The sequence below is a fragment of the Canis lupus genome, chromosome 22, assembly GCF_011100685.1.
Source record: "Canis lupus familiaris isolate Mischka breed German Shepherd chromosome 22, alternate assembly UU_Cfam_GSD_1.0, whole genome shotgun sequence".
NCBI classification, from domain to species: domain Eukaryota; kingdom Metazoa; phylum Chordata; class Mammalia; order Carnivora; family Canidae; genus Canis; species Canis lupus.
Genome location: NC_049243.1, coordinates 19,871,224 through 19,892,462, shown reverse-complemented (window position 1 = coordinate 19,892,462; position 21,239 = coordinate 19,871,224).

Genomic DNA, 21,239 nt, shown 5'->3' with positions numbered 1-21,239 from the left:
ATGTGGATTGATCAAGGGATGCAGTCTTTCTCAGATACCTGATTAGATGAATCTAGAGCAAGCTTTGTGTGTGTGTGTGTGTGAAGAGAATAGAAGTTGGAATTTACAATCAGTAGGTTAACATTATTAACATTTTTAAAAGAAAGGAAAGAGGGAGTTTACATATGTTGTTTCTAATGTGTTCCACTATATTCCAGTATTTTACATATTTCACTTCAGTTTCAAATCAGTTTCAGAAGATGTTGAGCTCCTAGGTCACATCTAGGATCTGCTGAATTTATTCTTTATTTACCTTTCAAATCTCCCAATCTCCTATTGTCTAGGGATTTTAATTGTAATCAATGGGAAAGATAGGTTGTGATTAGCTTATGCCATGTTGATTGGCATCAGGAGTCTAATGATATGTTTTGAAATCACCAATCTCACTGGTGGTTTTCTGCTATTCAAGATTGTAAAGTGTGTGTAGTTGGTTCACTCATTTTGGACAGTCTTTAGATTTTGGGAAAAATTCTCAAAGCCCAGCTAACATTTTTCCTCTTGCCCTTTTAATAATTATGAGACATGTAATAGCTTTACCAAAGTTTTTTTTCATTTCCAAATATCTGAAATGGTCCATGAAAGTCAATTCAGATTTTTTAAAATTTTATTTATTTACTTCAGAGAACGTGAGCAAGTGGGGGAGAGGAGGGAGGGTGAGGGAGGGAATCTCCAGTAGACTCCATGCAGAGACAGGAGCCTGACTCGGGGCTCAATATCACAGCTCTGAGATCATGACCTGAGCCAAAATCAAGTCAAACCCTTAACCAGCTGAGCCACCCAAGTGCCTCAACAACTCAGATTTTTATAGCCCTTTTGTAGTTAAATAACCATGAGTTGAATTTCTGTTGTTTACATGAAAGAACCCAGAGTTACAGTATCTTAGGAGAAAAAAGAAGTTGCTATGTAGTCAGCCAAATCTTAACTTCTATCTTGTATTGAGCACCAATTTTCTGTACTCCTTGATTCAGCTAGCAAATTTCACTTTGTCATTAGTAAAATGGTGTCATAAAGCATGGGCCATTGGACCTCATCCTTTTTCTAATAACACATAGTTTTGAGCTACCAACTGAAGTAAACATTCAGTGCTTTGCTATGATGTCTAATGATGAGGTTCTTGCTATTGTTCTTGTCAACTGTTGTATAGAGTGACTGCTACCTAATTCATTCATTCATAACTGCTATCAAAATAGCCAATCTGAGCATTTGAGGAGGGTATAGTTATTACTGACTAAAACAGGAAAATCAGTAGAACATTATTTTAGTAAATAAAATGTATGAGTCTGTAAATGCATAAGAATTTTTGCCATATGTGATAAAATGAGCACAAAGGATTATATACAATTGATGAATCACTGAACTCTACCTCTGAAATTAATAATACACTTTATGTTAATTAATTGGATTTAAATAAAAATGTTTAAAAAAGAATTTTTGCCATTTAATCTACTTTGATTGCTACATGACACAGCCCACTATTTCTGTACTTAATATTATATAAGTATTTAGATATAAGACAAGAAAGAGAAGGAATTATCAGTAGTTTCCTTCTGATTTTGGTCAAATATATAAGTGGTCACATAAGAAAATTATAATAATAAATGCATTTTGTTTTCATTTCTTCCAAAGCCAAGATTTATAAGCTTAAGAAACATTAAATAGTAGTTGTTATTTATTATTATAGTTGTTTTGTTATTTGGACATTTTGCCTCTCACATGTCAGAGTAAAAATAAAATGATAATGATGATAATAGTAACCATTCATTGTGGTAATAAAAGTGATTTTTAAGTCTCTCCACACAGTGTCCTGGCACATAGTAGGCATTCAATATCCACTAGACCTAGATATCTTTCAATCACTTCTATGAAATTATACTGGTTATCGTTAGTATTGCTTTAAAAATAATCAATTATATTCTGCATATGATGTTATTTTCCTTTTTTTCATATAATAAACATTTAATTTTTCTTCAATGGTCTCTTAAATAATTTGATTTTTGTTTTCTCAGAACTGCTGACATTGTTTATATAAGAACCATGTCCCACCCAATTCCAAAAGAACACAAGGTGACTCAGGGCATAAGCATAATAGGTTCATTAAGAGTAAAAGAAGGTCTACCTGGCTGGGGGTAGACAGGTACTTCCAGCTCTGTCCTTGGCATAGAACACAACAATCCAGCAATAATCTTGGCTGTAAATTTTTTGGCAGCTGAAGCAAGAAGAGAATTCTACTGCACTGGAAAAGTTTCCATTTTCTGATTCCACAAGCTTAATTCTGACTACATCCCTGCCTTCCCCTCCTCCCATGTCCAATCACTCCAGGTCTTAAGAATAGTATTTATATTTATGCCCAGTATGCACTTCCTGTAAATTGAGAGCTGCACAGAAAGCTCGGGTCCCAGTCTGAGCACATCTGCTCCTCAGATCTGGGCCCATAGTAAGTCATTAACCCCAGATCAACCTTCCATCACCTGCTATTCAGTTCTTTCCAGGTGGCCATCTAGGAATGCATTCTGCTGCCCTACTGGGCTCTGATGTTCCTACCACAGCGCATGCCCTGATTCCCCATTCTTGCATTTTTATCTTACTCTTCCTGAGTATAATGTGACACCTTTCTATTCTTTTTTTTTTTAATATTTATGTATGAGAGAGAGAGAGAGAGAGAGAGAGCAGATGAGTGGAGTAAGGGACAGAGGGAGGGAACCAAGCAAATCCTTGCTGAGTACAGAGTCAAGCAGGGCTCCATCCTACAACCCATGAGATCATGACCCTACCTGAAACCGAGAGCAGAACACGTAACCAACTGAGCCACTCAGGTACCTCTCAGGTCTTTGTATTCTTAACTGTCCATTAATGTGTCTATATGCAAACCTTTACCACTAACCACCACTAACCATCCTCCACTCTTTCTTCTGACCCATCACAGAAGAGTCATCACACTCTCCCTCCTTATCTACCCTAAAGACAGCAGATACATGAAGGCAGGATATCCTCTTATACTTCTTCATTTAGTAGGTCCTCAAATCTTTAAATAGAGAAGGAAAATTTATCTGAGGCAGCATTGTCCGGGAACTAAAAAAGGTAATGTTTTAACAGATCATTATAGAATGCGAAAGACCACAAATAGTACATTCTAAGATCATGCTATGATAGAATGCATCTAATATAATATAAAACCAATCTATAGGCTAAATTCCTTAAACAGATATGCTAACTATGCATCAATATCTTGAATCAAGGGTAAGAGTTTAAAATAACTCACAGAAAAACACACAAATAGGCTGTGAATATCCTTGAAGGATGATTTCTATTGTTGTGCAGTTAGACCTTATTTAGCCAATATTGTATTGATATTTACAGTAACATTAGGTTTAAGGCAAAAATATTTACCTAGCTAGTTTTTATTCACAAGCCCACCCTTCTCATTAAATATTGTTTAAAATGTTAATGCCTGTTTATGAAGTTGGAACAATAATTTTTAAAAGTTGTATATAATTTGATGTGTTTAATACACCTTAATCACATTACCTTCAGTGTCAGAAATATTTATGATCAGGTTAAAAAACACATTTCAAAACCTTCTGGTTAAACATCTCATCTAGATCAGAAAAATGACCTTTTATCGATCAGCAGTTAATTGACTTTTGTCTTTCTATCAAATCAACAACACTGATGACCTTTTGGAGAAAAAGAAAACTGTCAAGCATATCCTTGAAGTCCTTGAAAAATACATTTTTTAAAAGTAATCTGCTTTGGTAAGGCAAACCCCAGTAAAACTCTAAAGTTAACAGAAGCATTGATTTTACTACATATTTCCTCAATTCTTGAAATCTTTTTATGTTCTTGTAAGCAAGCATGTTATATTATTATCCCTTCTTAAAACCTAGGAAATTAACAGTTTGGTATGCTTCAACACCTGAAATTAAGTTGTGTATCATCAGACGATTATTACCTACTGACTTTCAGCAAAGTAATTGTTTATTTCTTACTGCTTATCCAATAATTATAGTGTTAGTAAGACTTTTAAAATTTGGCTTTTTTCAATTCTTCATCTTCCAAAGAAAAAGATACATTTTTAAAATAAAATGACTCACTGGATCTATATTGTCAAAATCTTTATAGATAATTTTTTGTTCACAGATCATTGACCCAATAAACTGGAGTAATTACATTCATTGGAGTCTATTAGATGCCAGACATGTGTGGTAATGACTCAATTCAGCTCTCAAAGTGAAGGCACAAATGGTCAGTCGACTTGTAAAGATCAATTATATGGTGGGCTGAAGCAAACATGTCAAGTAAGTGCATATCAAAAACAATGTGCAGTCCTTCAAGTATGAAGATGAAGTATTGACTTCTATACTCTGCTAATTTTCCAGTTCTACCTCTACCTTCTCATCTTATGTTTCTTCTGTCTAAAAGCACAAATTTTTTAGCAAACCAGCTGAAATAAACATTTAGTACTTTGTTATGACTAAAGGAGACTAGCAACTGAGGTTATTTTATTCATGACTGTGGCCTGAGTTAAGGAATATATCTATGGTATCATTAGAAGGTATAAAGAATATGGAAAGGTATGGTGAGATAGGATTTGTGTTTCATTCTGAGTGGCATCAAAACAATTTTTAAAGATCTTCTGTTGAGAGATAAAGACAAATTTCTCTAAGCCCTGAAGATACCTGTATTAGTAAAACAAATGCACATTAAGTCACAAGAGTATTACTTCCTGTTCTGTTTTTTTCATCAAATTATGAGACCTTCTTTTCCCTTCAGACACCTTTTGGCTACTAACAGAAGTTGTTTAGGACATATTGCCAGCTATTCTTCTTAAAATGCTCTGTCCTGTATTAATCAACTTGAATTCAAATTATTCCTCTTGGGACATTATCTTTAGTGATTTCATATTGTTGATATAATAGCTCTTGTCCTACTGCTACATAATGTTCCACAATAATACCCTTGGGATTTCTCTCTCTTTCTCTCTTTCACTTTTTTTCAATTTATGGCTTTCCCTCAGCTTTATTGAGGTATAATTGAAATATAAGACTATATTTATTTAAAGTTTATAACATGAAGATTTAATACATATACATATAGTGAAAAAATTTTTACCACTTAATTAACACATTCATCACCTCATATAGTTACCTTTATTATGTATGTGTGATAAGACTGCCTAAGATCTGTCCTCTTAGCAAATTTCAAGTATGCAGTACAGTATTATTCACTGCAGCCACCAATCCCCAGAATTTATTCATCTTATAACTGGAAGTTTGCAACCATTGACCGCATATATCTGTTTTCCCCATTCCCTAGCTGTTGTATAATCTCACTCATAAGTAGAATCTGAAATGGAAAAATAAAAGTTGGGGCAGCCCCGGTGGCGCAGCAGTTTAGCGCTGCCTGCAGCCCAGGGTGTGATCCTGGAGACCCTGGATCCAGTCCCATGTCGGGCTCCCTGCATGGAGCCTGTGTCTCTGCCTCTCTCTCTGTGTCTCTATGAATAAATAAATAAAATCTTTAAAAAATAAAAGTTGAACTCATGGAAACAGAGTAAATAATAAAGTGGTGGTAGTTGCCGTTGGACTTTCCACATTGAAATGTTTGATGATCTTTTAAGGACAGGGATCATATGCACATATCTTGTGAACTATTGTATTCCCAATGACAGATACTATATTTGTACATTATTGTTTTTAAAGATTTTATTTATTTATTCATGAAAGACACAGAGAGACAGAGAGACACAGGCAGAGGGAGAAGCAGGCTCCATGCAGGGAGCCTGACATGGGACTCGATCCTAGGTCTCCAGGATCAGGCCCTGGGCTGAAGATGGCGCTAAACCGCTGAACCACCCAGGCTGCTCTGTACATTATTTTTTGAATCAATATTCTATACATTCTGTTCTTATTAATACTAGAAGAGAATATGTATCTTTTTACCCCATTTGTGTTATATTTAGGCATCTGAATTCAAACTATCCTATTAGATTCTATGTTAATTAAAAACACCTAAGATCTATACCACATTACTTATTTTTCTTTTTCCAGTGTTCCATTCCTAGGCCTTTGGCATAAATACCATTATTTGATCTGAAACATTCATTCTGAGTACAAGAGAAAGATATTTGTTTTAAATTATTCCTAATAATGATGAAATATACGTTGTACAACCCATTGTACAATCCAATGTACAACCTTGTACGTTCCCAGAGAGAGCACACCATTTCCTTCATGGAGCTAAAAAGAGAGTTTGATGCAGCTCACATTTATAAAATGAAAACAAATCTCTAGTTAAAATTTCATAAAGATTCTTGGACCTTAGAATATCAGTGATCATGGGAGCCAAGAGGCCTACTGCATTTTAGTTTGGGGCCTCTTAAGAAAAATATTAAAAGTATGTCTTCATGATGTAATTATTTAACATTGTCCTAGTCCATAAAATATTCATTTATTTTTAAATTTACTATTTATTAATCCAATGACTTACAAAACAATGAGTTATACTGCTTGATAGAACAGACCTAAATTTAAATGCTACTTACCACAATTTTACTATATGGAAATAGAGATAAGAGTGGATAATGGCTAATAAATTGAAAAATGTAAGTCTTAATATTGCCCTTACAAAACTATAAAGTTGATATATAGGATTTGATATGCATATAAGCATTGGGAAACTAAGAAGAGATTAAATATTTCTTTCTCATTTTTCTGATCCTGCTTTAATTCTAATGAGAAGTGACCTCATTTTCCCTTAAAATTTTTTTTTTTACCTTTATTTAACATCTTCAGGTTAATTACTTGGTGTTTTAGCAGTCTCAATGATGGCCAGTGAGGCTCTACTTTGTTGTAGCTGATTTTTATTATGGATAGGCCAATTTTTGAAATATTTAATGTACTTCAAATCATTACATCTTAACTGTTTTTGGTGTCCAAAATATCTCATCTTTTACCCCATTTGAGCCACTTTAAGCCGGCTCCTAGATTCTATTGATAAAAATCCCATAGTCTTCATGTCCCATCTTTCATATTTTCTGTTCCAAACCTAGAATTAGCCACTTTTTTTTTCTAGTGGGAAGTGGTACTTATAGAAACTTAGAGCCCAGGGATTCTCATTCTTTTAATTGTTATAGTTTTTAAGATTTCTCAGTGCAGGAACGCCTGGGTGGCTCAGTGGTTGAGCATCTGCCTTCAGCTCAGGGTGTGATCCCAGAGTGCTGGGATCGAGTTCCACATCAGGCTCCCTGCATGGAGCCTGCTTCTCCCTCTTCCTATGTCTCTGCGTCTCTCTCTGTGTCTCTCATGAATAAATAAATAAAATCTTAAAAACAAACAAATAAACAAATAAATACATAAATGTAAAAAAAAGATTTCTCAGTGCTCAGAGTTAAAATTACATAATTTTTAAAAGTTAAAAAATAAGCCATATGTTCATAATACTATCACCATTCAAATCAGAGGCTATTAGGTTTTAATTAACTTTCTAGATTTCATGCCTTGATCTCTTTTCTTGTATACTGAAAATCTTGGTTCCTAATGACTTGGGCATAATTACTTACTTGCTTTTTTTGTGTTGTATACATACAATAATTTAAAATAATAATTTCCCGTAATTTCTAACAATAAGATTAACACATCCAATTTAAAATTATTTTGGCGTTTTTCTCCTTTGGATATATCCAAGTGGGAAGTAAAATTTTAACTATAGGCATAACCTGTCAACTCTGCCATCTTCTTCAAATTGTTAGAATTCTCCTTGTTTCTTAATATCCTTTTTATAGAGTATATGTGTTTCAATACATACTCTTTTAATTTAATGATTTTAGCTGAATACCTACAAATTAAAAAAAAATAGATTCCCTGATCCAAAAAAGGCAATATATATGTAGAAATCTTTGAACTATGTTGAAAACAAAATCACAGAAGTTTGGATCTATTATTTTTGAAAAGCATAGGGAGTTTCAACAAGAGCATCTGAGATGTTGTTAGCTCTAAGGCAGCCCAGGGTCACACTCTGTGAGAGTTATCTGACGTTTTGTATTTGTTCTCAGTGTGTTTGTTCAATGCTTTTTTATTTAGTCCTTGTTTTTAATATCTCTTGAACCATATTTGAACTCAAAAACATTGAGAAGATGTGTTGAATAAATGCAAATGAGAACATAATAGTCTTAATAAAGAAGCACATAGCAAAACAATAACATGAATGTTGAATATGCCAATTACCACAGTGCATACTATCATAAAGAGTGAACAAGAAGCTCTGTAGATAGTATTTGATAGTAAAATGCAGAGTACAAAAGGAACACCTAATTATGTGCTAGAAAACCTTGTGAAATAACTAGTAAAATGGATGAAGAATCTGAGTGATAGTAACATCCCTTCCTTCATTTGTTGATCCAGCTGAAGGTAATGACCTTGCTTGCAAAGCTGATGATGGAGTTTGTGAAGAAGAGTCATGAGTCAGCAAAGAAGTTGATATTAAAAACAAGCCTTATATGGTTGAATAAATTCATGAGTTGTGTCATGGTCTATAACAAAAATGGCAAAGGGAACAACATAGTTGACATTGAAGTAATTTGTATATAACTGTCTCATTTTGTAAAACTGTATTGATGAATGAGAACCAATCAATGAATATTTTCTAGGTATATGAAGTAAATTTGAAAAGCACAGTCCATTTTGTGTATTCCTTTTACAGCAGAAGAAGTGACTGGTCTCAAAGAATTAAAAGACAGACTGACTTTCATGTTCAGGGTAATTGTAAGATGCTGAGTTAAAAATCTTTTAAGTGTAATGTTATAAAAACTTCTAGGTACTCAAAGAAATGATCAAAAGAATCACCAATCATCTGGAGTTGACATTACAAAGTTAGGGTGAAGAAACAGGACTTTCTTGTCTAAGTAAAATATATTTTTTCCCATCATAATGTATTACAAAGCAAGCATATCACAAAGGAGGCCCTGGGCAACAATGACAGTCCTCTTATGCATATGGCCAATCTTGTTCAGAATAGGTAAAAAAAATTCCTAAAATTTTCACTACTCTGAATATGCCATTAAAATCCATGGGCCATAGGTTTATTATAGCTTTCAAGGCATGTCTGCTTATTGCTTATACTCTTTCTTCCAGTATGTATATTCCAACCAATAAGGTTCATTGGGAGGCTTGGAAGAGTCTTGGCTTATAAACAAATCTCTAGAGTTAATTGTGAAAATTCAGTAAAGATTTTCTCCACGAATAATGAATGTTGTGTAGATGAAACAATCCCTATATACTGTTCCTTTTTCCAAGACTAAAAAGATTGTAAACACAGAAAAACGTTCTTGAAAATGAACCTGGGTTTGAAGAAATTGATGAAAAAGATGTCGGCAAGCTTGAAAGTTAATCTCTAGGCAAATAAAAACTATTAAATTTGTTCAGTCAGAACACGATGAGAATAAAGCGAATAGGGGGCAATCAAAACATCAATAATTAAAAAAGAATGTGTGAATCTTCTTCTACAATTATGATGCATTGGATATGGCTGTGAGGCATGAGGTAGATGCCAGTAATGACTTATGTTTCTAACTTGAGTATTCAGACTGGTGATGAGACAGAGTTGGAAGGATATAACATTTGTTATGAATATGATTTTTAGCCACATTGAATTATAACTTTCTTCTTATTATCTACCTATTATAATTGACTATACAGTGTTGAAGGTCCATAAGAGTTCAAATAGAAATTAAGTAAAATCAACAAAGCATTTCACTGATTAACATTAAAAAATAAAATTACATTGGGGCACATGGGTGGTTCAGTAAGTTAGGCATTTGACTCTTGATTTTGGCTCCAGTAATGATCTCAGGGTCATGAGATCAATCCCTGCATTGAGCTCCATACTCTCTCTTCATCTCCTTCTGCCCTTCACCACGACCCTTTCTAAAAAAACAAACAAACAAACAAACAAAATTAAATAAAATTATAGGAAAATTTGTGGTGATCTAAGGAATTTCTGTAGAATGAGAAAAAAAGAGGTCATAGGACAATATACACAATATCAACTTTTAAGGCTCAGAAAGAAAAGTAAACCCATGGGACACCAGCATTGGGGGGTGGAGCTCAGGCCATTAAGCATCTGCCTTCCACTCAAGTGATTATCTCAGCATCCTGGGATAAAGCCCCACATCTACTTCTCCCTCTCTCTCTGCTTTTCCTTCCTGCTTGTTCTCTTTTTCTTTCTCAAAGAAAAAGAAATCTAAAAAAAAAAGAAAGAAAGAAAGAAAGAAAGAAAGAAAGAAAGAAAGAAAGAAAGAAAGAAAGAAAAAGGAAAATAAGCCCACAAAGGAAATTAGAGAGATGAGATAGAAGTTTAAGAAGAAAAGAAAACAATACTAGAGATGGAGTTACATGGAAGCTTTTACGAACTAAATGTTTGTGTCTCCCTCCCTGCCTCCTTAACCATAATTTTTATGTTGAAACTCTCAATGTGATGATGTTAGGAAGTAGGGCCTTTGGTAGGTGATTAGGTCATAAGGGTGGAGTCTTCATGAATAGGATAGTGTCCTCATAAAAGAGACCTCAAGTTCTTTCACCTCTCTTCTATATAAGGGTAAAAGAAGAAGATGGACACTTGCAAATCAGGAAGTAGGCCCTTTCCAGACACCCAATCTGCTGGCTCTTTGATTTTGTATTTCCCAGCCTCCAGAATTTTAGGAAATACATTTCTGTTGTTTATAAGCAACCCAATCTATGGTATTCTGTTATACCAGCTCAAATAGACTAAGACAGAAGGCAAAAAGACTGTGGACCAATCAACCATTTCAAGGGATGCCATGAGACTAGGCCTGAAGGACTGAGGAACATGCAATTTATTGATATGTGACCTCAGCAAAGGCATTTTTAATACAGTGAAAGAAACATGATTTTCAAAGTGTTTATAATCTAGTTCCAGTATTTTTATGGTTTATCACCCATTATTTCCTTACAAAAAATTCTATTCTAAAGAAACTGATACAAATCAAGATACCTAGATGAAGGCATAAATCAGTGTATTTTGGACATGCTTTACCATTTATCATTCAAGAGTCATGCATGAGTGATAAATGACATACCCTTCTTTTTTCTTTGCCTATCAAAAACCTACCCATTCTTCAAAATGTAGCTCAGTGTTGCTTTTTGCATGATACATTCCTTACCTACAAACTCAAAAGCGTTCTCATCTTTTTCTGAAAAACCTACAAACATTAATTTTCATAAGTTCAAGATATAAAATACATTTGCTATATGGTATTTATCTCTTCCCTAATATTTTAAGAACAGAAAAAAATATTACATATAAAAAATAAACTATTGCTCTATAGTTTTTGACTACTCGATAGTGTTTTTCAGTATCTTAGAATTGCAGTATTAAGCTATTTATTGATTGCTAATGACCATATCCTTTTGATAATATACTCTCATTCAACACAAAAATTTAAGGAAGAAGCATTTTACATAATATTGTGACATATTCTTGATCTTACTTTTACTTTTTCATAACTTAAAAATGTTGGAGATTAGTTTCTTTTTAAGTTATTATTTATTTATTTGACAGAAAGAGAGAGAGAGAGCACAAACAGGGAGAGCAAGAGAGGGAAGCAGGATATCCACTGAACAGGGAGCCCTATGTGGGGTTCCATCCTAAGACCGTGGGATCATGACCTGAGCTGAAGTCAGATGCTTAATGGACTGAGCCACCCGGGCGCCCTTAATGCCAGCTTTTTTTTTATTGATAAATATTATAGTAGATCATAAAATCTATGCAACTTTGAGGCTAAGATCTTTTTTTTAAGATTTTATTTATTTATTCATTAGAGACAAAGAGAGATGCAGAGACACAAGCAGAGAAAGAGGCAAGCCCCTTACAGGGAGCCCAATGTGGGACTTGATACCAGGACCCCAGGATCATGTCCTGAACTAAAGGCAGATGCTCAACCTCCTGAACCACCCAGGCGTCCCCAGGCTATGATCTTATCAAACAAGATGGCTGTATGAAATTATAAAAAAACATGTAAATAACAAAATCCCTTATATATTAGGTGATTCACATTATACGAACAAAACTAATCCATAGTTTGGACACTCCAAGTCTTTATGTTGGACCATCAATATATATCTTATGTAAGGACAGAGCCTGGAGGGAAAAGAAAAATAAGAAATGGGATGATAGACTTCCCCAGAAGTATATTCTATAAACAACAAGCCAAAGCTTTCAATTTCTTAAGAAAATTGAGTTTTCGTTCCACTTTTAAAAGCATTTTAAATAATAAACTAGTATTTCGTAAAATGTCTTCATCTTTTTTATAATGAAGTGTTGCAATAGTGAATGTATTACATTTAAGGTATTTATCTGCCATATGATACTGAATATATGATTGATGTGTGTGTATGCATATTTGTATGAGTCTGTGAGTATATACTAAACCAATAAGAACTAAAGTTGAATATGAAATTTTGTAAGTTTTCTTTCAAAATCTCACAAAGTACATATTAGTGATTATGTTTGATTTAGAGTCTGCATTAGGACATACACCATGTTTAATGTTTTTTAGAGAGATAATACCCTCTTAGTGGCTAAGTAAAATAAATTTCAAATTCTGGATAGTTTTGTTTTCAACTTGAGATGCTCAAATCTTCTTTAAAACCTAGTCCCCCCCCGAAAAAAAAAAACAAAAAAAAAACAAAACCTAGTCCCTCGGGACACCTGGGTGGCTCAGTGATTTGGCACCTGCTTTTGGCCCAGGGTGTGACCCTGGAGACCAGGGATTGAGTCCCATGTCGGGCTCCTGCATTGGAGCCTGCTTCTCCCTCTGTCTATGTCTCTGCCTCTCTCTCTCTGTCTCTCATGAATAAATAAATAAAATCTTTAAAAAAAAAACAAATCAAAACAACAACAACAAATCTAGTCTGTTTTGTCTTAATAATTGCATTATTTCTTTAGGTTGCTAGTTGAGTTTGGCTACTGGCCAAAAGCACTGGCGAAAAGGCTTCAAGATAATGAGGACTGAGTATTTTTTTTACTCCCCCAGCTTTCTCTGTCCTGGATTTCCTAGGCTGGTTGCATTCTTTAACCAAAGGACAAAGTTCCAGTGGGAAGCAGAGAGCTCACACATCCTCTCTTCAGGTTCAGAAAATCACTCTATGCTTTTGCCTTTTTAAAAAAATCTGGATGAAGATAAAAACCTCCCAATCTTGCTAGCTCCCCACATACTGTGCTATCTCTTGCTATTTCTCTATACTCTGCACACACCTTTGTATATACTCCTTTTGAATATTTTTCAATTTTCTCTTTCAAGTGTGCTGTCTTTTTCCTGCTGAGACCCAAGGTGGTACATAGTTGCTACTTACACACACACACACACACACACACACCCTAACGTAGAATGAAAGGATGGGCCAAAAACTGAATGAGTACATAATTGGTTTCCACTAGACCAAGGATGGAATTTCAACATGACCTCAAGAACGTTAGATCCGGAGTTTAGGTATCATTAGAATGTCTTCAGGAGTCTTTCAGTTCAAGTATGCTTCAACCTTCTCCATTGTTTCAGGCTAACTCTGGGAGGAAATACTGTTATGGATCTATACTCTGTGAAGTTGCCATCAGCTGGATCTTGATATTTCCAGTTCTGAATCAAAATTGCTGTAGAGTTTTCTTGTCCCTGAAAAGTTGAGAGAAGTTGGAACCCTGTACAATAATGAACATCCATCTAAAGTAGCTGGAGTCTGAAAATTAAAGTGGCCACTATATATTGAGGTATTAATCCTTAGAGCGGTATATGGCAAAAAAACCCCACATAAATTTGGCAAGCAGACATACAAATTTCTCCAGTAATTTAAAAAGATTACAAATTATATAGATTAGAAATTTGGAAGTTTTGTCAAATTTTTGACATTTGTACATTTTTTGTAAGGAAAAAATTCTAACTTTAATGCTTATTAGCAGCTTGTTGGCATTACTTCCTAAATAATTCCTCCACGTTTTCTTTTTTCTGTCTGCTAACATAAAGTTTAGAGATGAAATGAAAAGCCTAGCACACAAGATAACTTGAATAAATATTTATTTGTGCAAAATAATTATATCCATATAATTTTTCATCATCAAGCACTGTATTTTTAGGAATAGGCATTAAACTCAGAAAATTTAACCAAACAATTTATCATAAAATAACATGGATGTTGAACATATTAAAAGTCAGTATTTGGTATGCCTCATATATAGTACCTTATCAAAAAAATCATCTTCTGAGTTTTCTAATAAACACAATTTACCACACAGTCAGCAATAAATGGAATAATCAATATGAAATTTAAGTTAAATATGAACTGAGATAACATCCGTGAAAGTTGAGTAACTATTTTAAAAGAAGAAAATTGAATTAAAAATATAATTAAATGTCATTCTGAATCCTCAAATGGCACATCTCTACGCTATATGTAATTAGAATCTTCTGAAATCTTTTGTAGGAAAATGTAGATAAATTAACAACAAGTTGTTTCTATGATAAGGTAAATTGGGAATATATCTTCCTATGTGAATGGGGAAGGTAATGCTAAAATACATACATATGCAAAACATACATATTCTGATGTCATGTTTGCAGAAAAATATAAGTATTAGAGGGATGCCTGGGTGGCTCAGTGGTTGAGCATCTGCCTTCAGCTCAGGTCATGATCCCAGGGTCCTGGGATCAAGTCCCTCATCGGGCTGTCTGTGGGAAGCCTGCTTCTCTCACTCCCTATGTCTCTGCCTCTCTCTGTGTCTCAAATAAATAAATAAATAAATAAATAAATAACATCTTAAAAAAGAAAAAATATCAATATTTTGGAGTCATAATTTGATGATAATTCTATACAAATAATTGGTAACATGAATACCAAATTGTAACTTTGAATATGGATTTGAACTAAGATGCATGCTTTAGAATAACAGGAAATAAAATTCCCTAAAATAAATTCCAACCCATTGCACAATCATTACATAGAAGCAGTGACAAAACAATATCATGGGTTTCTAGAATCTAAGGTTAGAATGTTTGCAGATAGTTTACACATTGCCTATTCAGAATGATTGAGCACTGACCTAGTCAATGGATAACCAATTCACAAAATGTAGACTATCAAAAGCTGGTATTAATTATGTTTGAATCTGGGACATGCAGGTGAGTTGGCTGTTAAAATGAAATTGTATGTCATCCCATAGTATCTTCTAAAATGTGTATGCATGTACATTAAATCTAAGTTACCTATTAAACCTCAATGTTGGGAAGACAAGTATAAGAAAAGTGATAGTGAGCTGTTGGAGAATTTTAAACTGCATTTTTATTTACTATGTGCCCTATATGGAAATGTCACTATTTTAAATATTTATAGAAGTATTTATTCTTTATTAGTATTATGGAAATTTTACTGAAATACTCAAATTAATGTTCCAACAGAGTATATTTTCAAGGCATATTAAGGGAAAAATATCTTCTTTTTAAAATTCTTCTCTTAAATCTAGAATCTAGGATGTAAGGGAGGAGATTTTAAGGCACAATTGGGAATATACTTAAAATTCTATACGTCATATATTTCTTCCCACAGGATTTAACTTCACACTGGAATAGCTTTATGGATGGATGACCTGTGAAATTACAGAGACCTATTCTTTGTGTTAGTTTAGTGCTCTTGTCTTCGCCACCTTGAAATTCCTTTTTTTTTTTTTTTACAATAGACTATGTATATTCATTTAGCACTGAACCCTGCAAATTATGTAATCTATCCTGACTCCATCAGTTCAGAGATATTTTTCTTTACTCACTCATATATCTTGGCTCCAAAAATAGTAACTGGTTATAAGCAGGTATTTAGTAAATATTTGTTAAATTAAACTATGTACTTCAAGCCCAGATAAAAGTCTCCAACTACATGACAATGTGCTAATCTACACCCTCACCATTTCTAGGTCTATTTTAATAACATGACTTTCTTTTCCTCAAAATAAAGAAGGGGTGGATGAGTGTATTATCTTCAAAACAATTGATCCTTCCTTGTACATTAAAATCTGGAAATGAAAAATATCCTGTTTTGAGTTATAGAATTGAAAAATACAGTCTTCTTATTTAGAGAAGAGAATTCTTTTAATTTAGTTCAACAATGCAATAAAGCTTTAGAAACATTATCTCATTCTGTCTTCTTACATGATTTATGTTTTAATTGGTGGCTGTGTACTTGCGTTTTCCAGGATCACACATCAGATTTAATCTTTATTCTCTCTCTCTCTTTTTTTTAAAGACTTTATTTCTTTATTCATGAGAGAGAGAGAGAGAGAGAGAGAGAGAGGCAGAGACACAGGCAGAGGGAGAAGCAGGCTCCACGCAGGGAGCCTGACGTGAGATTCGATCCTGGGACTCCAGGATCACGCCCTGGGCTGAAGGCGGCGCTAAACCAATGAGCCACTCGGGCTGCCTCTTTATTCTCTTTTTAACTCTCTTTGACAGTTTCCTCATACTCAAGAACTTGGCTAGCTATTTTTAATACTGCCAATAATTTGTAACCTCCCCAATGAACTCTAGGCACATACATAAACATTCTACTAAAGTACTTGTTAGATGTTTCATAGACACCCAGTTCTCAGAAATCCAAGCTTTATTTATTATCCCTTGTACTGTCTGACCCTATTAAACATACATATAGCCCCACAGAATTTTGTTCTGGATTATATAAACATCTATCAATCAATTGGTGTCAATTTGATATCACAGTCTTGTTACTTTCCCAAAACAAAAATTTGAAATTGAAAATTGAAATTTTCAACTGAAAAAATTAAAGTAGAAAATATTTCAGATTCATAATTATACCCAGAATGATTCTTAAGCTTAAATATTTACTGTTGCAGAATCCCCAAATACTATAGTATTTGGTTTGAAGTATCAAGGATGATTAAATCTAGAGTCTTTTATCTTTGTTTTTGCTTATTATTTATCTGATTAATAAATAATACTTATCTTTGGACAGACTATATAACTCTAAAGAATAAGGCATAAAATCTCATGTAAAGGATAACCTTACATGTTTCTCTGACCAAGAGGAAAAAACAGAGTACAGATTTACCTTTCCACATGAAACAACTAACTTGTTAAATGCAAAATACTATGCTTTCAAATCTTTTTAAAAGCTAAGTGACTGCTTACAGTAAAATACATACCTACATACATACAATTTTTGTGTGACTAATAAAAAAACAGAGATAAAATGTCTGAGAACAAATGGCAGAAAAACCATGAGAGGATGGACATATTCTGCTCTAAGTTTTTAGTACTATTTGTGGAGTGGTGTAATATATATTGAAAGTAGAATGAATTGATTTAAAAATATATACTAGAAAATTTAAGGAATCACTAAAAGAGCAAAACAATTTCTGGTAAATAGTGAAAAAAAATGAATCAAAATGGTATCATGAAAAAATATTCAATAATCTAAAGGAATTGGTAAAGAGGACAAAGAAAAACAGAGGTCAAATAAATAATAAGAGATACGACATTAGATTTAATTCGTCGTATTATTATTCATATGAATAATTGAGTATGAATTATCCATTCATAGTCAAATACAACTGGTCTCAAATCCCCAACTAAAAGACAAAGACTATCATATTAAATAAAAACGCAAGACTTGATTATGTGCTGTTTACAAAAACAAGGAAACAAACAAGAAAAACCCCAAAATATTTAAATATAAAGATACTGATAGGTTATAATTTAAAGTATGGAAAAAGATAAATCGTACTCTTATCAAAAGCAAGTTGGAGTATCTATATTCTTTTTTTTAGTATCTATATATTTTTATTAAAAGTAAATTGGAGGGTGCCTGGGGGGCTTCATCAGTTAAGCATCTGCCTTTGGCTCATGTCATGATCCCAGGGTCCTGGGATCAAGCCCCGTATCTGCTCTAAGGAGAGAGCCTGCTTCTCCCTCCCTCTCTCTTCCCCTCTCACACTCAATCACTATCTCTTTCTTTCTCTCTATCAAATAAATAAATAAATAAATAGCAGATCTTTAGGAAAAAAAAAATTGGAGTGGCTCAGACAATGAAAAGCTGGAAATTGAAATAAAAGAAACTATTTACAATAGTATAACAATGTGGAAGTCTTAGGAATATATTTAACAAATATGTAAGTATATATTTGAGCAAAGGCATAACTTTTACATTGACTACTACAAAACAAATGTTGCTGATAGAAGTGAAAGACCTAAATAAATGAAGAGATATACTATGTTAATGGCTCAGAAGACTCAATATAATTAAAATGCTAATTCTTTCAAAATTGACCCATATATTCAAGTCAACCCAGTTAAAATACAAGCAGGCTTATTTATAATGTTAAAAAGCTAATATGCATATAGAAGAGCCATGCATCTGAAGTAGTTAAAGCAATGCTAAAAAGATTAATAACATTTTAGAACTTAACCTTAACCTCAACACTTCTTATATAGCTACAGTTATAAAGTTTTTGTGATATTGTACTAAAAATAGACACATAAATTAGTCGAACACAATAGTCCCACACGTATATCAGCAATTGGTTTTTGATAAATATGCTGAGGTGATTCAATTTGAAAATGATAAATCGGTCAGCAAATGGTACTGGAACATTGGATAGCCTTATGCAATACCAAAAAAAAAAACAAAAAACAAAAAAAAAACCCAACAACTTGGTACTTACCTTATACCATATTCAAAATTTAATTAGGCTTTTTATGTTATATCCATATCTGTATTTATGTCTTACTTGCTTTGCTTTCAAGTGTATCATGGCAAATGTTCAGGGATTTTTGATAATAACGTGCTAGGATTTAGCGAAAAAGAAAAGAAAACAAAAAACCTTTTGAGTTTGCCCTAGGATAAATAAAATTTAATTCAGAAAAAATAAACATAAATGTATCATCAATATAAATGCAAGAATAAAAAATATCTAGGCAAAAATTAGGAAAAAGTTATGATTTTAGCTTTGGTAAATAATTTTAAAATATGATTTAAAATGTGAACAATAACAGAAAAAAACCAATGAATTGAATTTCATCAAAAAATGAGAAGGTAAGAGACAGACTGTGTCCCTTTTGCAAAACACATTTGAAACAAAAAGATCGTATGTAGAATATGTAAGGAATTATTGTAACTTAATCATTAGAAAGCAAACAACCAATTTTATTAAATGAACAAAAGATTTGAATCACAAAGGAAAATATATTGATTGCAAATAATCAGTTACATGCAAAGGTGTCACCATGATTAGTCAAAAAAGAGTTGTAAATTAAAACCACGATTAGATTCCACTACACACATATTTGAATGACTAAACCTAAAATGATTGATCATACCAAGTATAGGCAAAACAGGCATATTAGCGTTTCCATGCACTGCTGGTGGGAATTCAAACTGATAAGATTGCTTCAGAAACGTCCTGGCATTCCATACCCAGGTATTTACCCAAGATAAATAAAAGCATATGCCCACACAAAAAGTTGTGCAAAAATGTTCATACAGGTTTGTATGTATAATGCAAATACTGGAAGTAGCCCAAAAAATCCATTAATAGATGAATGGATAAGCAAATTTTGGAGTGTTAATACTAGTGGATGCTGCTCAGCAATTAAAGGGATGAAATATTGAACATATGCAACAATATGAATGTATCTCAGAAGAAGTATGCCGAGTGAAAGGAGGGACAAAAGAGTCAATTCTTTATTATTCCGTTTATATACGCTTCTAGAAATAAAGATTTGTTTTTTAACAAAAGAAAGTATAACAGTGGCTGCCTAGGGATGGGGGAGTGCTTGAGAAGAAAGCAATTTGGAAAAATTATAAACAGGCATGAGGAAAGATTTGGAGTGTATGTCTATGTCCATTGTCTTGATTTGTTGTGTTTTCATGGGTGAATCTAATGTCAAAATTTATGAATTAGAGTCTGCTTCTCCCTCTGCCTGTGTCTCTGCCTCTCTCTCTCTCTCTGTGTGACTATCATAAATAAATTAAAAAAAAATTTATGAATTAGTTCACTTTTAACTATGTGTAGTTTAATCACATGTTAATTATTCAACAAAGGATTTGAAAATGTCTGTAGCTAATTGAGGCTAGATTATTAAGCTTGGGAGAATGCTCTCAAAGAATACTTCTATCATACACTATTCATACAGACATGTGAGATCTCACTAACTTCATATATGAGAATGGTATGCTTTAAAATGGGAATTTGCTTTTATTTATTTACAAATAGCATTTTAAATGGTTTATTTGGAACCTAACTCAGCTGCATTTTTCCAAGAATTTTTCCCACCCTGAGATGTGACCCCTGAGAACCGTGACCCTTAATCATTAGCCGTACCTGAAGGTAAGAGGGTTAGGCACCTGATCCAAATGGTGTCAAAAAGAAGCTTTGTCTTCTAAAATTGTATTTGGGATTGTGAAACATTTGTGCTTCTCTCTGAATGCTAGATTTGCAAGGCTCCCATATACAGCCATGCACACAGAGAATTGGAGAAAGCTAGCTTGAAGAGAAACAGAAGGGAGGATATGCTCAGAGAGGACCTCAATAGGATGTCATTCACCATTGTAAAGAGGACCAAGTCACATCTGCCTTAGGATGTAATTGCTTTCTAGTTCCTACTCCAGTCTCAGAAGTTTGGACTATATCTCAGTGAACTACTATCACTTATTTCGATATTTTAATAACATATGTCACTTTTCCTCCTTCCCCCTCTTTTTCATTCTTCCTCCTTCTTTCCCTCTATCCTTCTTCTGTTCTTCCTTCTGCCCATTTTCTCTCTACTTTTCTTCCTCTAAGTAATATGTAATAGAATTTCTATTATTTGGAGACAAAAGATTCCAAAAAAAGGCTTAAAAATTTCATGGGGTTCATACCTTTAATTTTGAAAGTCAATTCCTTTTATTTATATGACAAGTAGTAATTACATCTATGTGTGTATATGTACATGTATATACATATTTCATGAAATGCATAATTTCAAGTTTTAGCCATTCTCTGTCTCAATGTCAAATATTGAAATAAGAAATTGCACCATGGATTCAGAACACCGAGACAATCACTAAATAAAACCTCGTAAAAATGACCTGGGAAAGAGAGTTTTTAAAAACACCCATCACACTGAAATATATGTGTTTTGTTCTTTCTCACTAGGT